Source organism: Cajanus cajan, chromosome 1, assembly GCF_000230855.2.
Source record: "Cajanus cajan strain Asha chromosome 1, NIPB_CcT2T_4, whole genome shotgun sequence".
Taxonomy (NCBI): domain Eukaryota; kingdom Viridiplantae; phylum Streptophyta; class Magnoliopsida; order Fabales; family Fabaceae; genus Cajanus; species Cajanus cajan.
This window is the reverse complement of record NC_138517.1, coordinates 21,084,084-21,092,771: the sequence shown is the minus strand read 5'-3', so window position 1 is coordinate 21,092,771 and position 8,688 is coordinate 21,084,084.

The window sequence follows — 8,688 nt, the reverse complement described above, 5'->3', positions numbered from 1 at the left end:
TAGCAACGAAATTTTATTCGGTAGCTAAATATTAGTTAAAGTTAACGACGAAATTCTATTCGGTCACTAAGTAAAACTTAAAAAAATTTATAAATTGCTTAAAAGTGATGATAATATTTTTGTTGAGTATCAATCCCATTTTCTTTTTTTTTTTGTAAGAGCAAGACATTAATTTATATTAAAAAAAATATTTATATGCACTCCTACGTAATTAATATCAATAGTTATTTATGTGAAAAAATATTTAGAGGTTTTTTTTTTACGATTGGATTTTTAGGAAGTTTTTTAATTAGAGTATATGAATTTTAAAATTTCTTATTTATGTTGATCCATATTTATAATATATATTTCTAACTTATGATAACTTTATTTTTAAATGAATTTTTATATTTAAATTTTAAATTAGTATTTTATTAATGGTTGATAATTAGAAAATAAAACAAGGATAAATAAATTTTTTGAATTTTATATCTTAGATTTAAGATGAATAAATATATTAAGTTAATTAATAATTTATTTAAAATGTTAAAATTTAATTTATAAAAATGATATTTTAAAAGAGAAGGGTTATAATAATATCGGTGTAACTTTTACTAAGTATTACATCGCTCAATAACTTTATATTAAATGTGAATTTTATAAATTTAACCGTTAGATTGAAAGTATTTTACTCTTAGATCATATATACAAAATCTTATATGAATTCAAGATGATTTGATACTTCATTCTTGTAAAACAAAATTGACGTAATATATTCATTTCAAGTAAAATATGAGCACTTTGATTACTTTTAAGTTGTTGTTTAATTTTAATAAAAATTGATATAAACATATAAAGTGATATGAACTTTCAATCTATCGGTTGGATTTACAAAATTCACATTTAATATAAATTTATTGAGCGGTGTAATACTTAGTATAAAAGTTATACCAGTGTTATTATAACTCTTCTCATTTTAAAATATATAAATTATTACTTAAACTTTTAAATTTATAATAAATAATTTAAATTGTATCATAAAATTAATTTTAAATAGAAATAAGTAGATTGTTAATTATAAAAGTAAGTATATATAAATAAAGATTAATTAAATATAATATAATAATTATTATAAGTAATATAATTATTATATATATTATTATATATTTATAACGGTCCGGATATACCAAAATAATAAGGATCCAAAAATAATATAAGTATGAGATTGGATAGTTGAAGATGACTTAAATGAATTAATTTGTACTACTTATACTAACAACATGCATTTACTTTTCGGTAGCTTATCTCATAAGAACTTCACAATTAAGCGTGCTTGACTTGGAGTAATGTAGGGATGGGTGACCTTCTGGGAAGTTTCCAAAAATTGTGTAATTAAGGACAAAACATGCTAAAAACTTAAGTATTGTGAAATAAATGGTTCATAGCGACCAAATTTGCGACGTCTATAAAATTTAATAAAATAAAAAATAAATATTTAGCGACCGATTTATTCGGTCACTAATTTGGTCTCATACACTTTAATCATTTCAACCATTTAGCGACCGAAATTTTCGGTCGCTAAATAGAGACCGAAAATTTTTCAGTCGCTAAATAGCTTAGCGACCAGGGTTTTAGAGACTGATTAAATTTGGTCGCTAAGGTAAATAGCGACCGATTTTTGCAATTTAGCGACCAATTTTGGTGGTCGCTAAATTGCATATTTTTTGTAGTGGTTTAACGGCTATTTTGATTGTACTTGAGGAGGGTTGCAAAATCGAAGGTTTTTTTTTTTTCTCAAAGTTGTTCATGAGTTGAAATATTATGACTTTTGGTTGTGTAGGATGCATGTCGTTTCTAATGCTATAAATATATTGTATAGATGTGATATAATGTATTGTATGTTGGAAATGTTTCTAATTTTCAAGTGTTTAGGCCAAAATCATATTTTGCATGAGTGTAGAACTAATATCACATCAAGCGCATCTTTAGGTCGTCGTACGTGGTTTCAACCAAGAGGTTCTATCTCGTTCATGTTGGGCGTAGGGTTCGTGGCATTGGACGTGAGGAAAAAGAATCATCTCAAGCTGAAATCATGTCGGACGTATTTTGAATGGTGTTGGATATGAGGAAAGAAACTTGTCTCTATCTAGATTCGTGTCAATTACTAGTAGAGTGACATCAGGTGTGAGTTAAGTAGAAGGCCTTTGCCTAATTGGGGCCAAACGTGGGTTATGCCACGTTAGTCAAGAGATAGTGGGAAACTCTCTGCCTCAACTATGTCAAATACAGATAGTTTGGCATCAGACGTAGGTGAGATAGAGAGCCTTTTGCCTCAATGGCATCATGCACCTTTTGAGTGGCACCAAACGCGAGTTGTAGGATGAAAACTTGTTATTTTAAGTTTTTTTTATAGTTGAATGGTGATGAGTAGGTTTTGTGGATGATGATGTATGATGATGAATCTATATATTGTAAGTTGATATGTTGTATGATAATGATTATGTTGTAAAGATGCAAGTGGATAGATGATAAAGTTGTATAAGTTGTATGTTGGTAAAGATGTTAATGTTATTATTAAAGCTATAAACATGTGGTTTAGATACGTGTCTTAGCTACAATACATAAAAAATAAAGAGTAAAGTTGCTTTAAAAATTAGAATATTTCATTGTGTTGATATATGTTTCAGTGCTCCGAAAGCCCGATTAAGACCTTTTAGTAAAGAAGTTGGATTTTTAAATGGGTAAGTTATTTTTTTAAGTTGTCTCCTTTAGGTTTTATGTGATATTCATATGTGGGAAAAGTTAAGGCATACAAGTATATAAAGTGACCAACCTGGTAAATACAAAGTTTTTTATAAGTTGTCTCCTCTAAGTTTTATGTGATATTTGTATGTGTACAAGGTTAAGGCGTGCATGTATAAAGTGACTAACCTAGTAAAATACAAAGTCAGAAACTTAGTTCTTAACTGAGTATTAGAAGAATGTAGTGCTTAGAGGGTAATCAGTAGACTAATCCCATAGGTTACTTAATCTTGCGAGCTAATATCATGGTAGACTCATAGCAAGGTTGTTCAACCCTAATAACAGTACTAGACTTCTTAGTTTAAGTGGTGAAACCTGAGAAATCAAATTAAGTTGTTAGCTGACTTGGTTAAGATAGGCCACATGTTGTGGTTTGGTAAGTATAACTACTTAAATTGTTCACCCATATTGTAAGAGATCTCCTTAGTTGATATGTGATGATGCATTAGTTTTATATTGTTGTATGATGATTATATGTTTGATATGAAGTTGTTAAGTGTTCTATATGGTAAGTTGTTTGAGTAGTATCTATGACACATTGAAGTTGATGCTATTGTTTATGCGACTTAAGTTGATATTAATGTTATGTTGGTATATTTATGTTAAGTCAGACGAAGACGAAGCAATTCCAAGTGAGGTTTTGAATATGACAAATATAATACATATTGTTATTTCTAACAAGTGTGTTAGTGTTTCAGAGAAACATAAGTATATGCAAGTTGTGAAGAATGAAACAAGAACCGCTCCATGCTCCAAAAATGAAGGCATTAGACTGAAAGGCCAAAACAAGACCATAGACGAAGCCAAATCAAACACAAGAAGGAAAAATGATCCCAAGAAAGTCAAGTATCAGACCACAGATAATTTTAAGACGGTGCATAAATCAAAAGAAAGTCAAAGCATTAAACTCAAATACTCAGACGAAAGTCAAGATTGAGATCTACATGGATTAACAGATACAAACAAAGATTGCCATAAATGCACCTAAAGAATTAAGTCTTAAAAGACTACTCAGGCATCGTAAATAAATATAAAAGAGATCACAACATGATCAAGTGAGTAAAACGAGAATAGAAAAAGAGAAATCAAGCACATAAACAAAAGCATGCATGTGTAAAAAAAAGTACATCATTTTTTCAAATAAGGAAAACACTCCATAGCTACGTGACCGGAACAGGAAAAAAAGATTCCTAGGTCTCTACTAAATTCAGACACAGTTGCTAACAAGGCAAATAAGACTACATGCAAGGTCTATAAACATGAAGCAACATTCAATGCAAGATCTTGAGCATTAAATGAAGGATCAAACTAGTCTGGAATAACTATAACTGCTTCAACGGAAACTTGTAACAGGAAAATTTTACAAGACTATATATATGTCACAGCTTCGAACCTGAAAAGGCAGACTTTTGATAGAAGATAGATGAAAAGTGATATGAAGCCCATGAAGCAATGAATCCAGAGATAGAGCGTATAAAGTCAAATATACCACAGTGTATTGATGTCTATAGACTAAGGAGTTCCATGCAGATGTATTTTAGGAACAAAAACCTTAGTGAATATACCAACTTATATATCCTCTCTATGAGAGCAGACCAACACTCAATTATTGTAAAGACTAAGGTTACATACCTTAGTGAGTGTATAACCTTATGTATCCTCTCTATGAGAGTAACCCAAACACTCAAATCAAACAAGTTCAGCTATCATATGTAAAGCCTGAAGAGGCTAGGGAAAGAATACTTGTAAAGCCTAGAAAGGCTTGTCAAAGAATACTCACTACGAGCCAGAAGTGGCTGATTAAAGAATACTAGCGTTGATGAGTGAAGTCAACGGGCCAGGAGTTGGTTGAGAATACTCACTGAGAGCCATAAGTGGCTGATCAAAGAATACTAGTGCTAATGGTGAAGTTAGCAGGCCAGGAGTTGGTCGATGAGCCAGAAGTGGTTGAGAATACTTGGGACCAGGAGTGGTCGGGACCTAAGTGGTCTATAATACTCAATGCGAGCCTAAAGAGGCTGAACAAGCAATACTTGTACTTCATTGATTATCTAGTGGAACCCTTCATTTGAAAGAGACTAGATGTAGCTCAGTTTGAGTGAACCAATATAATATTACTTGCACTATTTTTATGTCTCAGACACACTTTTGCGTGATTGATTTAGTACACTGAAAACTTCATCTAATGCTTATCGTCTATTAAAACTATCTTCAGACGAAAATTATATTTGCTCAATTGATTATCCTAAAGGAACAGTTTTCGTTCATGAAGTATTTTCTCTTAGAAGACGATGAAACTCCTAGACGCAAAATGATTTTGTTAAACCTAACCTGGGTAGTTTCTGTTCAACATTCATTGATATTACTTTTGTTGGACGAAAGAGAGTGTTTGTGAAAATGTTTTCAAAATTCCTTTGTTCACACACACACACATATTCAACCCCTTTTCTATGTGTTTCTCATACAACTTCAATTGGTATCAGAGCTTAACCCCTTGGGTTGAGCATCTAACTATGCAGGGGTAGAATACGATCCATGAAGAACGAAGGAAAAGTGGGAAGCTGAAGAGCAAGGAAGACGAACAGCTGGTATAGGTAAACCTAGTATCAAATCATTCACTTCAACAATGCATGTTGCGTATGTTATAAGAATAGATTACATCTGACAGGTTAGGATGTTATATATGTTTATATGGGTATATCCAACCTCATCTAAAACAAAATAGGACAATAAATGTAGTTACTACATTTAGACATTCCTCAGAATGCAGTAAGAAATTACTGTGTCTGAAAAATCTTTATCTAATGAAGTATCTAGGAAGGTTTCCTTGCGTCAGAACACTCTGTTCTCACGTCTAAGAAATTATGTCCAGTATATTCTTAATAAATGATCTTCTTCAATAAAATGATGTGCAGTCAGAGACAAACATTCTCCGTACTTAAAGGTTAAAACATTTAAATTAATAAATGACAAAACCGTCGTTTGGGATTTTCCCTTGAAAAGAAAAATCCTTTATCCTAAAATTAATGCAAGTTGTACGACATTCTACACGAGGAAGGCAAAAGGCGGCCACGTCATGCGAATAATAAGGAAAATAAAACAGGAAATATCTTTCTGTTTCAAAAACCCTATATCTTCCCTCGTTTTCGATAACTTACTCCCTTTGCTTCATACCTTTGAAACCCAAAACTCTCTATCTTTGTCTCTAAACTCTAAACCCTAATTTTTCATCTTTCAAAAACCCTTCTTGTCCACTACAATGGCTGCACAAACCGGAAACGTCGTAAATGTGAACATTCCCGCAGAAATGTGCGAAGCTGCTGACTATACTCATACCTTCTCCATAGAGGTAAAGCCAGTTATGTACTTAGAGCATCACTTTAACGTTAACAAGATGCAAGAATGGGGAATACCTATCTGTGACGATTTGGCTAAATGCGAAATCCTTGGGTATTTCAACATTAAGGAAGTTGTCTATCCTGGGCTGATAAAGATGTTTTATGAATCCTTGAGGATCTATCAAGGATCCTTCGAAGGAAAGGTGCTCAGTATAAAAGTCAAGGTCTCCCCTTCAACCATCGCTCAAGTTGTTGGGTGCGAGAGAGCCGAAAACATCTACTCCAAACAATGGATGTCTGATGCTGGTGGGCTGACCAAGGTCACCAAAACTCTTTACAAGGAGGGTGAAGGAGGACCAATAGCCTATATCAAGCTTGATGACAAAGCCAAGGTATATCAACAAATTCTGAACAAATCAATACTTCACAAGATAGGCGACAAGGATAGCATATCAGACATGCACAAGTTTTGTCTGTTCCAAATGATGACTGGAACTGCCTTCAACCTACCTCATACACTATTTCAACATTGGAAATTATACTTGAAAGACTACAAGGACTTCGTGGTTCACACCATGCTTCTAAACAAAATCCTTTAGGATCAAAATGCCTATCACACATTCCACACACTTGAAAAAGAAGATGAGAAGTAGAGGATCATGGATATGGGATTAAATAAATGACTGCATCCCATCATCTTTAGAAAGGCTAATCTAGGGAAGATGCCTATAAACTACACCATTCCTGATCCCACGGAAGCTATAAGAATAAAGAAGGAGATTGGAGAAGAGCAACATCTGACGCATTCAACAAGGAAGCGCTAATCATCTCCATCTCCCATGAAGGTTGAACCATTGACTGCTACAACACCAATAGCTAAGCGGAGAATGGTTCTTCAATTAGACGAAGACTCAACATTTGATGTTGAGGACAACCAACCCATCGTGAAGGCTCTAAAAAGAAGCTTCGATACCTCCTCCTGCACCACCTCAACCCACAAAGAAAAGGGTCATAAAGCTTGCATCAAAGGTGGTGGCTGAACTTGTAGCTAAAGTCGTCGCTCATTCAGCTCAGACATAAATTGATGTGAATGTTCCCTCCCCTCTCATCACTGTACATTCTCCTTTCGTAAGTGACAATTCTATACCTTCCCTTCTTTTAACTTCTTATAAACCTGATCTGATCTAAAACCTCTCTATAAGTTGTTTCTGTAAATACTGTGGCCTTAAGGAAAAGAAAGACGACAATTAGGGTCGATCGCATGATCTTGCCTCCAAGGCCTATTCCTTCTACTCTAATATGGCGGCCAATGAACTCGCTAATTTTGGAAGGCATGCACCCTGAGACGGATTTATACTCCATCATCTTTCCTGGTGTTGCTGATCCAAAAGGAAAAGTAGAATTATTTTAGGACGTCCAACTTACCACGAACAAGGATGTGATAAAGAGAAACAAGGTTGGTCCATGTCCAAAGCCACAACCATACATCATTGACAGGACGATTAGTGTGCTTTGTGGACTTTAACCCATCAACTGGGTTGGACACTATGTATTGCAAAAGCCTACTACACATGCCCTGGGGTATTTGAGACCAGTATACTCATGGCTTGAAGAAGGCTCAGTCATACTGGACGCTGAAGGAAACCCTTTGCACGACTCGCAAGGTAACACCCACAAGTTTGAAGCCATTCTCCTCCATCCTCTCCACAAAAGGCTGGAGATCAACCTAGATGTGCTTCGTTTAAATACTATCTTCTAAAGCACTTCCCTGTCCTTACCATCACTAACCCTCACATGAAATTGGACGAAGAAGAAGCCTCCATTCCTGACCGAGAAGAACTTCTTGTGCCGGTATACGAGTACGAGGAAGGGGAATACATGTGCACTCCCTATTGCCCTGACATTCCCTTCTCCCCATCTGAGGCCTACCTGGCTCTCCCATCAAGCACAATCATTGTTCTTCCTCCACCTACCTTCAAGAGGAAGATCTATCCAAGAGGGGTGATTAAGTCCAAAACTGCATGGACTCCACCACAAGGAACTCCTCAATTCATACTTCCTCCACATCAACAACCATCCTCCTCATCTCCCAAACCTCTTCTACCACAACCATCCGTTTGAGAAAACCTACATCATCTCCACCAAAGGTAGAGTTCATCCAATTATTGAATAAATTCACTCATATACATATAGGTCTTTATTGCTCTCTCTCTGTGTCTGACTTTGCTGCAATTGGCCATCTGCATCTCTGTATAGATACATAAATACAGTTATATTTACCTTTTTCCCTATACATTAGTTTTTGTTTATCCTGATCGTGTCTGTTCCCGTCTTCCTTCGATCAATCCAAATAAAATGAAGGACCCTGCACTACATCTAAGACCAATGCCCAAACCATCATGGGTTGAGGTTCGCTACTATAAAGGAGTAAACTTGGACAAGTAACAGGACCTTTCCAGAGCACTACAATACATTGAAGATGATGCTGAAAAGTTCTATCAGAACTTCATGTACAAGTGCAATCAAGAGGCAAGTTCGTCTGGACTCTCGGACGAAGAAAAGGCTAAGA